Source organism: Anabrus simplex, chromosome 6 (genome assembly GCF_040414725.1).
Source record: "Anabrus simplex isolate iqAnaSimp1 chromosome 6, ASM4041472v1, whole genome shotgun sequence".
Taxonomy (NCBI): domain Eukaryota; kingdom Metazoa; phylum Arthropoda; class Insecta; order Orthoptera; family Tettigoniidae; genus Anabrus; species Anabrus simplex.
Window position 1 is genome coordinate 159,324,264 of NC_090270.1, and position 15,557 is coordinate 159,339,820.

General features: G+C 39.7%; 1 protein-coding gene across 1 annotated transcript in view; it reads left to right on the forward strand.

Moving 5' to 3' along the window:
* Positions 1 to 15,557, forward strand: part of pds5 (cohesin associated factor B pds5) — a 463,913-nt gene that overhangs the window by 388,411 nt on the left and 59,945 nt on the right. The gene's annotated exons all lie outside the window — the stretch shown is intronic.

The window sequence follows — 15,557 nt, forward strand, 5'->3', positions numbered from 1 at the left end:
ACGCAGGCAAAGCAACGAAGTATGGAATTCTAGTTCGAATGGTATGTGAATCCAAATCAGGGTACATATGTAAACTAAAGATTTACAATGCTAGTAGAATGAACCTCAGTAACACTATTTTTGAGCTGCTGAAGCAATGCCTTCATCAGGGATATGCAGTTTTCATGTACAGCTACGTCACCTTGCATTTCGCTCATCCAGCTCTCACCAGCTTGGGATGTTTATGGTGCCTTTCCATTTTCCTCTATCCAAACACTGTTGTTCCTCATGAACTGTGTTCCAATCTAGGTTTCTTATAATTATTCTAATCTTGATCATTTTCAAACACATTAGTCTGGTCTTCATCTTGCCCTCCCTCGTTCGTTATCCGCTTCAGCATCCTTCCCTCTTCCATCCTCTAAAAATGTCCAAATTATCCAAGTTTATCCCTATCCATTCTGTCTTAAAGCTTTTCCACTTTGATTTGCTTCCTGATATCCTCATTTTTTTATTCTATCTCGTCTTTTCTATCATTATCATCATAGAATTCCTATAGGCTCCATTCTCTGATGGGAAAAATGCACTGCTGCACTGCGAGTGGCGAACATTGTAAGTTAATGTGTTTCACTGCGCACATATCCGCTGTCGTCTCACTGCGTGCTGCCTTGGCCGACTATTTAATAACATTGGGATTTCAGAGTACTTTATGCAACAACAATTGGCCACATTATTCCAAACTTGCAGAAAGTGGTCATGTATTAAATTTACAAGAAAAACAGTTTGCAGGAAATAGCAACAGAGCAATAACAGCAAATGTGATCACAAAGAAACATTGGTTCCCTAGATATCCTACCATTTCACGATAGAGGCAGCGTAGTAATTTATGTATTATTAGTAGTGATAATTATATTAGTGTTCATATACACATTCAACAATGCTGTCTCAGAAAAATAGCGTTGGTCTATTTCCAACATGATATGTTAGCGTAGGTTAATGCTACTGGGGAGGTGATTTATTTTAATTCATTTTAAACATAACCCTGTTCTCTAATGAAGGCCTTGGTAACAATCGTTATTATTTCATGAAGGCAAATAATTGTTTCCATGAAATGTAAGCGTATTTCAGCTGTTGTTTATGCAGTTTGCTCAGAATGTCACCTCCCGTACTGATCGACCGTGTGAATGGTCTTGACCTCGCATCTCAAACGTCGGGAAAGAGAACTACAAGGGGCAGAGAGTAGAGGAACTTTTTCTGATAAAAAAGCTCAGACCTGATGTTGGACCTATTGAAATTCCTGATATTGAAACTGCATGTACACTATCAAAAATTATGCATGAGAAGAAAAGTTCAGAATCACTTGAAGTTGCCAATAAGTGATTATTGTGTGTCTGTTTTTATAATATGATCAAGTCCACCTATGTAATACGGCGGTTGGTGCCACTACTACCTTCCTTACCGGGCGAGTTGGCCGTGCGCGTAGAGGCGCGCGGCTGTGAGCTTGCATCCGGGAGATAGTAGGTTCGAATCCCACTATCGGCAGCCCTGAAGATGGTTTTCCGTGGTTTCCCATTTTCACACCAGGCAAATGCTGGGGCTGTACCTTAATTAAGGCCACGGCCACTTCCTTCCAACTCCTAGGCCTTTCCTATCCCATCGTCGCCATAAGACCTATCTGTGTCGGAGCGACGTAAAGCCCCTAGCAAAAAAAAAAACTACCTTCCTTGGGGACCCAGGCTTGAATCCTGACAATGCCAGAAACTTAAGATTGGCATGAGGGTTGGTATGTGGTTAAAATGGTGCATGCAGCTCATTTCAATTAGGGGTGTGCTTGAAAAGAAATGCATTACCTCGGGACGAGGACATGAATTTACGGATGTATAATACAGTATTTCTGTAAGCTATTGATATTGCGTAATGGGGGCCTATTATTTGTGTAATTATGTTTGTCTACTGCCTTTCCAAATCCATTTCATTAGGTTGTAACAGAATACCAGTACCATAAAATTTCACACTTTGGTCTATAGTACAGCACGGTATATTATTATTATTATTATTATTATTATTATTATTATTATTATTATTATTATTATTATTATTATTATTATTTACTGGCTATAATTAAGACCATGGCAATACAGTACAATGTGTATCTATTATGATGTGTGTGCTATAAAAAAGATGGCCTATAGCAGCTTGCTTTGCAGATATAACATTGCTGTAATAATTTGCTTGATTCTAATTGTTAACCTATTTGTAAAATGTTATAAAGTGTTATATTGTATTAATCAAGATGTATAAATCCTGAATTACTTCTTGCGAATTACTGCTATGATGTCCGCCCCTGTAGCGCAACGTTTAATGTTATTAGCTGCCGTCCTTGGGGACCTGGGTTCGATTCTCGGTACTGCCAGAAATTTAAGAATGACAGGAGGGCTGGTATGTAGTTAAAGTGGTACATGCAGCTCATCTCCATTGGGGGTGTGCCTGAAAAGAGCTGCACCACCTTGGGATGAGGACACGAGTTTACTTGCTGCTATGATCCACCGTCTTTTCAAATGCATTTCATGAGGTCGTGAAGGAGACCTTTGTATCATAGTATCTATTAATGCAACCAACAACAAGCATATAGTTCTGCCCAAACATTGACATTAAAATAATAATCATCTGAAGACAGCATTGTAAAATGATTATTCTTCTCCTTTATTTATTGGTTTCCGCTTTCGCGTTATACCCAGCCACTAGTCGTTTTATCAATTAAAAGCCAAAACTATGAAGGATGATATATTAATTGTAATGGGGGGGGGGGGGATTAGAAATTAGCTGAAAAAACATACATAGGTGTCATATACTTTCTCAAAAAACAAAACAAAAACCAAACTTGGGATAGAGAATATATAGGGACACAAGGTTCTACTCTTCACATCAGTGTGATCCATCACGGCAGATATCTACATCACAAACATGACCGGATCAACAGATAGGGATTGTGGTCTTAGATTCTAATAATGGCTTTAGACAAAAACATGATTCAACGATAGAGGGCCACTGTAAAATTATAGAATTGATTGATTGATTGATTGATTGATTGATTGATTGATTGATTGATTGATTGATTGATTGATTGATTTCAAAGTTAGGGCTCTTAGCCCTCTCTTACACTTAACCACATTATGCAGCTGATAATGAATACAAACTTAATATTCAAAATTAATACACTGTATATAACAACTTCATATAGACTAAAACTAAAAGCTCTACATCCTAAGTCTAAAATGAACAAAATAAATTCAGTATTAACTACCCTACATGGAATTCCTATAATATAACAGTAATTTGTGTAAACTTTTGGGAACTATTTACTCAAGACATTCACTCACACATTCATACATAACTACATAATATAGCCTACGTATTCAAGAGGAAATTTTTAGACTGTCTTTTGAAGGTAATTAATGAAGAACAATTTCTAATTTCCGGGGGTAAAGCATTCCATATTCTAGCGCCCGACACAAGGAAAGAATTATTGAAGGCAGATGTATGATGTGGAGGTATTGCAATTGTTGACCCAGCGCGCATGTCACTGTGATGAAAGGAAGATAAAAACTGAAATTACTGGAGAGATATTCAGGTATATTTTCAGTCAAGAGTCGATAGATAAGGGTTGATACATGCCGATTTCTCTGCTGCTCTACTTTTAACCAAGAAAGTTGTGCATAAAAAGGGGATACATGCGAGGCAAAATTAAATGAAAAAAAATATATATATATGACGCAGGAGTTTAAAGCTCTCTGCAGTTTCTTTTTTTGTTCACTGGTAGCATCCAGCAACACAACATTACAATAGTTAAAAATTGGAAGTATCTATGTTTGAAACAGTCTTATATTTAAGTTGAGGGGTAATATGGTCTGGTGAATCTTAAGGGGATGAAGTGATGAATGAACTTTCCTGCATACATTAGTGACATGCTCATCCCAGTTTAAAGTTTCATTTATAGAGACTCCAAGGCTTTTTACTGATTTACAGAATGGGATAGCAGCGCCATTTAGTTGAATAACTGGAAGTTGTAGACTGTGTAAATGGTTAAGCAGTTTTCGTTGGGTTGATGGAGAGAGAATTCTCAGCTGCATAACAGCTGATCTGCTCTGTTCCGGTTCATATTTTCAATAGCTGCATTTATGTCATTCACTTTTGTGTGGCAGTAAACTTGAAGATCATCGGCATAGAGATGGTAGTTGCAGCTTTCCAACTTAAGAGATGTCATTCAGATATAAAATAAATAACAGGGTGCCGAGTATAGAACCTTGTGGCACACCATTAACTTTGTACTTCCACTCCGTTCTCTTTTCATTCACGACAGCACACTGTCGTCAGTTATGGAGGTAGGGAGCGAACTAATTGAGAGCAGCATGGCTAAGATGGAAGGAATGCAATTTTGCTATTAATGTGTCCATACTGATAGTGTCAAAAGCACTGCTGAAGTCTAGCAGAATGAGCATGGTCACTTTACGTTCATCCGTTGGTTTTCTTATGTCATCCATAATTTTTAGAAGAGCAGTAGATGTACTGTGTCCTTTTTTAAATCCAGATTGCAAGTGATCAAGTAACGAATGGTGCGTCAAATACTGGAGCAGTTGTTCATGCATGAGTTTTTCTGAGACTTTCGAAAGTGAAGAAAGTATACAGACAGGTCGATAGTCAGATGGAGAATTTGCTAGAGATTTTTTTGGTACTGGGAAAATTAAAGCATCCTTCCAAACAGTTGGGAAGTAGCCTTCCGAAAGACGTGAGTTACATATTTGGGTTAAAATTGGCAATACTACATCTATCAAGGTAACGACAAAGGATATATGTATGTAAACATCACATACATCAGCTGTTGATGAAGGTGCCTCTAAGTAGTTCTTGTAATCTCCACCCGCAGCAGCACATTGCTATACATACAGAGCCTATAGCATGCCAGGTAAAGCGGTGTTGAACGTGTCTTTGCCATCATTGTTTGTCCAGAAATGCCTCCTTCTCAGCGACGACTCCCAGTTCTCTCCTCTCCACATCATCTCAGCTGATGTTGCAGTCTCTTCCTAGGTCTTCCGACTAGCTTACATCCTTCAACCCTGATTTCTAGGCATGCACGTGGTGTTACTGTGTCAGGCATGCCCATGCTATATTAGTATCAAAGTCCTTAGCTTATCTTCTATCGAGTCCCCTTTCAGTTGCTGGGCTGAGTGGTTCAGACAGCCAAGGCACTGGCCTTCTGACCCGAACTTGGCAGGTTCGATCATAGCTCAGTCTGGTGGTATTTGAAGGTGCTCAAATACATGAGCCTCTTGTCAATAGATTTACTAGCAATTAAAAGAACTCCTGCAGGACAAAAATTCTGGCACCTTGACATATCTGAAATCCATAAAAAGTAGTTAATGGGACATAAAAACAATATTATCATCATTATTATTACACTTTCAGTTCCATTTTTATGTCATCATTCCTTACATGGTCCTTGCGCATTTTTTGGAGGGTAGTTTGTAGAAACTTCATTTCACATACCTGCAGTTTACTAACTTTCCTGTCTTTCAGTGTAATGTTTCTAGACTGTATTTGAGAACGGGCACAAAGTATGACTTATACAGAGTCATCTTGGTCCTCGTGTGCACTTTTTATCCCAAAATAGAAGTCTTACAAGGTCCTAAAAGTTGGAACTGCTTGCCACTCTGTATACTATTTCTTTATCTTCTTAAAATTTGATAGAAAATCTTAAACAATCGTCGTCGGTTGCTACTCGTTTCCGAGAATACGTTTTTCTCCTGCAGTTCCTCTTAAAGTCTGTTAGCTCTGTGGAGATGTTGCTGATGACTGATCAAGCCAATCTTTGCATGGAACATGCGGCCACACGTCACACCTACAGGTAGGTGGAGGACGTGGTTGGATTTGACGTAGTTTCCGCTTTTTATGTGTTTCAATTTCTTGTCTGCAACGTGCCTGCTCAAAAACTGAGATTCCTTCTGCAGTAGTTTTCCGCCAGGGAACACGGTTTTGTGCAGTTGTTGCCCAGCTGTTACCATTTATGTTGGTGCTATTCATAGTATTCTTAAGCTGGTCTTTATAACGTTTCAAAGGAGCCCCTTGAGGCCTTTTGCCATGACCAATCTCACATACGCTGGATGTGACCAACCCATTTAAGCCAGTGAGTGATGATAAAGGCTTCTATGCTGTTCATATGCGCCCTGTCAAGATGTTCATGATGGATCTAAGTTTCTACTGATAGAAGCGTTCCAGTTTCTTTATGTCACGACGATAAAGTGTCCAGATTTCACATCCATATAGTAATGTTGTTATGACTACAGCTTGGTACACCATTAGTTTAGTATGTAATTTGAGATCCTTATTCAAGAAAACTGGGTGGGAGAGGCGCCCGTAAGCTGCATGGGCAGAGCGTATTCTATTTTCCACATCCTTTTCTGAGTTGCAGTGTGTAGCTAGAATACTACCAAGGTAGGTGAATTGATCTACTTGTTCAAGAGGTGTTCCTGCTGTGGTGACATTTAGTTCAGGGAGAGTGCCACCTGGTGCCGGCTGCGCAAGTACTTTAGTCTTATGGGTGTAGATGCTCAGACCAAATCGTTCATAAGCTCCCTTAAAACAGTTGATGGATGTTTGAAGCTCCTCAGGTGTATGGGCAGGTGTTGCGTTGTCATCAGAATATTTAAGCTCCATTATCTGAGTATTACGAGTCAATCTCTGGGAATGGAGCCTGCTTTGGTTGAACAGTCCGCCATCATACCGAAACTTAATTTCCACACCCACGTGGTCGATAGTAGAAGTCTTGTGAAGCATGGCTGCCAAGTACAGGGCGAAAAGAGTGGGAGCAAGTACGCAGCCTTGTTTAACTCTTATACGCTCAGCAAGCCGATCTATCGGCTCGAGTGGTATTGCTTAAAACACTCAGCGTGCCGATCTATCGGCTCTATGTTCGGATGGCTGTATTAGTACCCTTATAGGACTCCCAGATGTCAGGAAAAGACAGCAATATAGCTTTTGGATTTAGTTTACACTTTCCTCGAGAGATAGACACACTAAGCTCATCTGTTTGGAACAGATGAAGTTATCAAACCACGTATGTTTACCACATGGCAAGTTGAAGTGTGCTGCTTGCGAGTAGAGTCTCCTTTAAGCTTCAAAATATGTGTTTTTCTTCATTTTAATAGTAGTTTATTGTTTATTATATTTTGTTCATATTCAACATTTATCGGTGTTCTTAAGTGAAGTTTATTTTAACATTTCCTGTTATTAGATTTTCGTGCCACGAGTAGGCCTAAGTTTTTTAAATGGCTGGGCCAAGTTCTAGGCTAAATAATTCCGATATTTTGGATTATTTAGATGCTTTGGATGATGACAGTGATTTTATAGCCGATAGTGATTCAGATTTTAGTCCGATTCATTGGCTGAATGGTCAGCGTTGAGGCCTTCGGTTAAGTGGGCCCGGGTTTGATTTGCGGCCAGGTCGGGGATTTTAATCGCCTTTAATTAATTCTTCTGACCCGGGACTGGGTGTTTGTGTTTGTGTTTGTCCCAACACTTTCCTCTTCTTATTCAGACAACACACTACACTGCAAACCACCACAGAAATACGCGATAGTGATTACATCCCTCCATATAGGATTGGCGTCAGCAAGGGCATCTGGCCATAAAACAGAGCCAAATCCCGTGTGCGACACAGTTCGCACCTGCGACCCCACAGGTGTGGGAAAAGCTGTAGATGAAGAAGAAGAGTGATTCCGATTTTACAGGTAGTGATGATAGGAGAATGTTTTCCAAAACACAAATGCTGACTCCGGAAGGTACATGTATAGTTCTTTACATCAGGTGCTATAACTCATGACTAAATAAGAATACAAAAAAAAAAATGATATGTTATACAGAATTAAATGCTCTTATTTTCAGAATGACTGAACAACAATATCACTAAAGAACAATTACTTTTTTAGTATTTGAAAACCAATTTTTATTTTTTGTAATATATTTTCTAATTTTCACATTTTTTTGTAGTAAAATATGCCATGAACAATTTTGGGATATTGTTTTCCTAAAACTATATTGAATAGTGTACTATTGTGATTTTTTTCAATTTTCTATCTGGGGATTTCTTCATACGGCAATTTTTTACATTTTAACATGCATCATGATGGAAAATGGTCTGAGTGTTTTGGGCTTGACTGGTGAAATTAGCCTGAGAGCAAAATGGTTGAGCCCATTTATGATAGGAAGTTCTTCTGTTAGCTCATTCTGGTGAAGAAGTCGTCTAACCATTCCATTATGAAGAGCCTGGATTAAGCCTACAAAATGGTCATGACAGCCAAAGCACTGTAATACCATCCACATAGCTTCTCTAGGAACAGAATCAAAGGCCTTTTCTAGATCTTAAAATACCAAAAGAAGCGGGACTTGGTTTTCTCTGCATTTCTCGTGGATTTGTCTAGCACAAAAGATCATGTCAATGGTACCTCTTGAGGCCCGAAACCCAGATTGAGACTCAGGAAGTACCATTTTGGTGACGGTCTGAAGACGGTTCAACAAAATCCTTGCCAGAACTTTTCCTGCTTATGGATAGGAGAGAAATGCCACAGTAATTGCCACAGACACCTCGATCACCTTTCTTGAAAATGGTTACTATGGTGGTATTCTTCATGTCGGCAGGCACCTTCTGTGTTTCCCAAATTACTAGAATTAGGGAGAAAATCTTAGTCTTCAAAGATAGTCCTCCACTTTGAATAAGTTGTAGAGAGATGTTATCTGGTCCAGGAGATTTTCTTGGTTTCATACTTTTGAGGGCTTTGGTGAATTCATGGAAGGTTGATTGGACTGCCATCCACAGTTGCAGAGGAGGATGTGGCACATGTTAGCGGAAGTTTTCGGCAGCTGTTGAGCTTCGATTCAAAAGTAGGCTGAAGTGTTCCTTCCAGCGTCTTAATATGTCTTGACTGTCTGTAAGGATGGTGTCATTGTCAATGGCTTTCAGCACACCTGATGAAGAGCGAGAGGACCCAAAAATTTCCTTTAGTTTTTCGTGGAAATTACGAAGGTCTCTGGTATCGGACAAAGTCTGGAGTTCCTTGGCTTTCTGTTGCCACCATTCATTTTTCATCTGTTTTATATCAGCCTGACGTTTCATCTTAAGCTCTTGGAAACGTGGTTTCTTCACTACAGAGGAAAGGTCTTGTGTAAGGAAGAAGTAGGCTTCCCTTATTTTACTAATTAGTTTCAGAATGTTTTCATTATTATCATCAAACCATTCATTTCTCTTCCTTTTCTCATAGCCAATTGTTTTTTCTGCCGAATATTTGATGATAGTTTGAAGTGTCGCCCATTCCAGCTCCACATCCTTGGTATTGATTGAATTGGAAGTCGACTGCTCTGTTATGGCATTTTGGAATTCTTTAGCAACAGTTTTCATTTTATAGTTTGGAAGTATTAAATATCTTCATTGAAGGGTTTGTGAAACGATTGTGTGGTTTCTGGCGCACCAAAATTCTGAGTCGGCTGATAAGAAGTCTATGATCCGTTCAACAGTCATCAATGTTTCTAGCTGTCTTTGTGATGAGGACGTCTTTCCTGTCATGTCCTGTCATCCATGGTGGGCACTTTGGAAAATATTGTATTCAGTAGATGGTAGAATTGATTCTTAGAATTTTCAGAGCTGTCTAAAGAAGGGGCATAAGCAGAGATTAGAGTGATGATTTTATCTCCATAGAGTGGTATGCAGAGGGTCATAAGTCTTTCATTAACTGAAGTAGATGTTAACCTAAGCATGTTTACCAGTTTAGTTTTCACTGCAAATCCAACACCATGAATTTGATGTTTATCTTAATTTTTCCCTTTTCAGAAGATGGTATAGCCTGAACTAGATTCAGTAAGTTTTTCCTCATTCAGTAATCTTGTTTCAGTTAATGCGGCAACGTCAATGTTAAGTCTTGCTAGCTCATGAGTGACAAAAACCATTCATCTTTCAGATCTGGTATTACTGTCTAGTAAAGTTCTGATATTCCATGATCCTACATTCAAAGTTCTCTCACATTTACGAACGCAAAATTAGGGTGTACCTCTGGGTGCAGTCTCCCAGCTGGGATCTGAAAATGGCTGCCAATGTTTAACCCACATTTTCTAGGGCTTTCCAGATTCGTGGTGGGCAGCGGTGATCCTAAATAGGCCTGCCCAGACACAGATGCAGGACCGGATCCCTGAGTAGCCACTAAGTCTCAGGAAAGACAACCATCACACATCTGCCGCCAACGTGCAGGTCGAGACTAGAAGCTTCCGATTTCACCCTAAATCTGCTTCCACCATCCTTATCCCATCGCCATTGGACTTTGTAGGAGTAACAGGAGGAAAAACCATAAGCATGACTTTAAAGTGGACCTCAACTTGCAGGAAGGAGGCCCACACACTATGATTTCAGAACTTTTCACTGCGGCACATATAGTATGAGACAGGCAGTAGCAAGCTCCAAAACTGCAACAGACTGCTGCAGACTCCAAATTACTTGAGTAGCGCCTTTATAGCCAGTCCGTCTTGCTTTATCCTCTTCTGCCTCCACAGCTGTTGGGAAACCATAACATTGGAAATGGATCCTCTTCCGCCCGTTGGGCACATTACCCTTTGTTTGGGCCCTCCATATTTGTGCCCCCTGGAGAGAAGGTGTCCCAGTATTTTAAAGCCATACCATCTGTACTACCCCCAGAGGAACGGGTTGTCTTCTCCGCCAGCTCCGTACCGGATTTTTTGCTGCCGTTGAGGTCTTCACTCGTTCCCCTTTGCTGGGACCCTTTACCAATGTTACACATGAGGTCAGTGTGCTCTGGGACTCACATAGGCAGGGGTGCCACTCCCTGGGCAGGGCTGTCTCTAAGAGGGTCCCTACCTGTTACCTGTAAACAATAACAATATGATAATGAGCTTGTCATCTTCAACCAAAGTCCAAAAATCAGGTACAAAACTAGAGAGAATTATCAAGATGATAGTATATGATGGGATGAGCATTATAGCTGTGAAACAGGTACGTACATTATTTTGTAAGATCATGTTTACTCCACTCACTTATATAGCCTAGGAGTCTAAGCTCCAAAAGTAAATTCAGTCCAGCCTCTCAAGAGACATAAATTCTTACAATACAAGGTTAACCTGACAATTCTCATACAATCACTTGGCCCTGGTCTGGGCTCATCGTCTGCTCAACAGTTTTATCATTCACATGTTCCAAAAGGAACTTCTCACCACAATCTATTGTTTGATAAAACAGGGGCGTGATTGCCCATACTACTGGCCTTAATATGCAAAAGGTTGATTATGATCGACCCAAAACAAAATGCTAGGAGGTGAAAAGCCTGCGCTTCTTTTAGAAAACTCTTAAAACCGGAAGTGGACTTATGGCCCGAAGTTACAGAGGCTAAGCCTATTCTACAGAGAGATGACTAAACAAGAAATGTTAAATGCCAAAAGTGTTCAGAATTTAGAGGTTCAGAAAATTTTAGTCACCCCATACCAAGTTGAATTGGAATCAACAGAGGATAATCACTCTTTGTTTCCTTACATTACATATTTCCTAGTAGGGAATAAAACAGAGTCCTTAGACTGGCCGAAAAATTTACATTTAAACTACCAGGTTTAGAAATTTACATAATATAAAAGGTTTGAAACCTTCCCCTCAAGATATTAGTCACAGCTATCACGTGTTAAGAAAATTCTGCCATTACCTTAAGTTGCTGGGCCTGCGGCCCTTGCCCCCTTAGTACATGCCACACACAATAGACTGGAGCGATGAAGATGACGATACAGCCTTAAAGTACCCAGCTTTTATAGTATTTCGAGGGGAAGTGACCAGAACTCTTTACAGATAGGCTGGATGCCTGTACACACCCCCAATTTTAATTGGTTAGAGAAAATACTTACAAATTTCTGATTAGTTAATAGCTATTGAAGAAGGAAGCAGCAGAAGAGTTGACATATTTGATATGTAAAAAAAAAGAATCCTGCGAACCAGGTTGAAAAACTACCCCAATACCAGTTTCTTTATGGATTGATTATAGTTTACCCCAAGGGATGGAGCAATTCAACCTATAGTAGAGGCATCTAACAATGGAAAACCTATTTAGTACTACATCAGTTCAAGTTAAATTATATAGATGGTAATAAAATCAAAATAGTAACTCAGTTTAAATATCTAGGAGAAGTAATAACACATAACTTAAATGAAAAAATCTCAATCCAAGTAAGAACAAATAGATTAGCTAAAGCACAAAAATTAACATGGGATATCTACAAAAAGAAATGTCTATCAATAAATACAAAAATAAAACACTACAACACAGTTATAAAACCGGAAGCTACATATGCAGCAGAAACACTCTTTTACCTGAATAAACAATCAAAGACTGACAGACTTCAGAAAATTGAAAGGAGGATTGGAAGAACCTGTATCAACAAAAAATATCAGAAAGATGGACAGTGGCGGTTAATACCTAACAAAGTCGTGTACAAAGAGCTAGAACCCATTACAGATACTATGCGTAAGAGGAGACTGGGATTCTTTGGACATATCATGAGGATGCAGGACTCGAGACTTCTGAAACAACTAGTACAGCACAATCTCGTCTCAAAAAATACCACAACAGGATGTAAATGGATCAGAGAAGTAAGAGAGGATCTGAAGGAAATAGGCCTTACAACAGAAGACACCAAAAATAAGATAAAATTGAATACAAAACTCAAGAATACAAACCTCCGCTTTACCCTTACACAAAACAAACCAACAACACGCACATTTTCAACTGAGGAAAGGGCACGAAGATCGGAGCGTCTGAAGAAGTACTGGGAGGACCGCAAAGCCCGAACAATCTCTTCAAAGAGACCTGAACGACGGACTGACTAAAGTGATCCTATGTGGTCATAAAAGAAGAAGAAGAAGAAGAAGAAGATGGCCTTACAGAAGGTACATAGTTTGACTGGCCAGAGAAGGTGTATCCCCGGTACAGACCTCCATCCCCATAGGTTTTACAATGGTATGAACAACTTGGAATCTTGCAATACATAAATTTTGAGAAAAACATGTATAAGTTTGAGTATATCTCGATAGTTCTGATTTGTTTTTTGAAGTAAAGTAATCTGGTTGGTGTTTGAAAAGTAGTAGAAGTGTGGGCTGTTGCGCCAGAGTTGACGGCAAGAGCAGCCGCTACTGCTGATGTCAGGATGGGGTTGCCCGGATCCCCAAAGTACACTGAGATACCATCCTCCATATGTTGAGGGGAGGAGCCAAGGCGATGGTAACTAAGGACCAAGTAGCATTGTTCAGTCCAAGGATAGAGTGGGCGGTTGGAGTCCAGCTGCCAAGCTACTCCCAGTGATGACAGTCCCAAAGGAGGCAGTTTAGATGGCGTCTAGGCCAGAACAGGCGGGTCCATACCTCGTGCCGGTATCTCTCGCAGGTTGACATGACGTGGCCTCAGGTGAAAGTAGAGCACTGTAACATTCATTTTTCGGGCAGCAGTAACTGATTCACGGACGGTGTTACATGTGGTGCAGGTAAGGTTGGCAACTGTTCAGAATGAGAGCACGATGTTTCTGACTCAGGTTTGGAGGCAGGGGCCGTAAGGGCGGAATGTTTATGAAATTATTGAAGGGGAGGTTTTCACAAAAGAATTTAAACAAAAAATGAAAGTTAACTTAGGATATTACTTCAATACATACAACTTTCCACAACCAACAGGGGCTGAAGGCCTCCTTTTTCTTACTTTGCTTACATAAAACTTAAATTAATAAAATGCTAAGGAAAGAAATATAATTAAATCAGCAATATCAACACTTGATGGCATATACTGGAAAAGCAAAGGCCTTCACACAGGTTTTACTTGAGACAGGTGTACCCTAAAAATTCTTTTGGTCACCAGATTACTTACCCATAATGTAACAGGAGTAAGAAAATCAAGGATAATGCAAGGTCCGTGAAATCTGCGGGCAAGCTTGCCCACGGGAACAAAATTTTTAACCATAACCTGATCTTCAACTTCCAAATTGGTGGGTCTTCGTCCGCAGCCATACTTCATTTTTACTCTCTGATGAGAGGTCTTAAGATTATTTCTAGCTTTTCTCCATAAATTCCACATATTCTCTGGATCTATTATCTCTGGCAAAAGCTCATTGATCAACCACAAATTTGACAAGGGTGTATTTGGGACAAATTTAAACATAAGAGAAATTGGAAGAAACTTGTGGGACTCATGAACGGCCGAGTTAAAGGCTAATTATAACCAGTGTAAGGAAGTGTCCCAACGAAAGTATCTTCATGGTGGAAAGCAATAAGGGTAGATCGCAGATTACGATTAACCCATTCAGCCAGAGATGGCTGTGGGTAGAACGTGAACGACGTGACATGTGAGATAGAGAGATCAAAACAGAACTTACAAAATAAATTAGAGGTGAACGCCTTAGCGTTATCAGAGACAATATATTGATAGGGTCCAAAAGATGCAAAAATATTATTGAGACTAGAAATAGTGGACTAAGCAGTGGCAAGCCTAGTTGGGAACAGTCATGAGAACATGTGAATCCATCTGCACACACACACACAAGAATGAATTTATTCCCATTCCATACCTGCCAAGTGTTCCGGTTTTTCCATAAAATGTATGGATTTTGCCTATGTTTTACGGTTGTGCGGATGAACAACGTTATTTTATAGATTTTGAATATCTCAGCTTGTTTTCGCTTTCTGCGGTAAAATCGGATTTGTTTGACTTTCTATAGTAGCTGGTAATTACATGTTATATATAGTAGTTGGTAATACGAGATGCAATGTTTGAAATTCGACCAGTAAATGTATCGATAATCACATTATCGATTATCACCATGCTTTTATCACCTGTTCGACCTCAACTGCTACTTCATTTACTCAGATGTTCCCAAACAAGTAGCAGGCTGTGATTTTGAAGAACAAAATCCATGAAAAGTACCAGTATAACAGCTTTCGTGCTTCATAGTTGCCAACTCTAATATTTACATTTGCCACGTGGTTAACCTATCTCAGTCAGCGTGCATGGTATTCAGTACGGTTCGTGATCCTTTGCATTTTCCTTCAGTAATTAGTGTGTTTTTCATATTGTTGGAGGGTTCTAGTGACTCTGAGAACAGTGAGTGTTCCCTTTGTAGGCCATAACCTCCTTCCTTTGCCAGCCATTAGCAGTAAGTGATATTTTATTTCCTCCTTGTCTTTTATTTTTCATAATATATTCTTTTATTAGTGTCAGATGTTGTTAGTAAGGCTGGTTTTTGTGAATTTGTTTTCAATCCATATTCATTAGCTTTCCGAGTATGGTATTACATTTTATAAGGGCTATTTACCGCGGTTGTATTGCATCAGCTGTTCTCGCGGGCGTAGCGAGCTGGCATTAGAGGAAAGGCGATGCTCATTTGTTCTGCAAAACTTCAGTTTAGAAGTAAGGCCATGCAAAGTATAGTAACTGTGTCGTGTTTCATAGCAGCTGGAAGGCTTCGTGTGTGGGTGTGAGTAACATTGGTGGTAGTTCTGAAACTTGTGG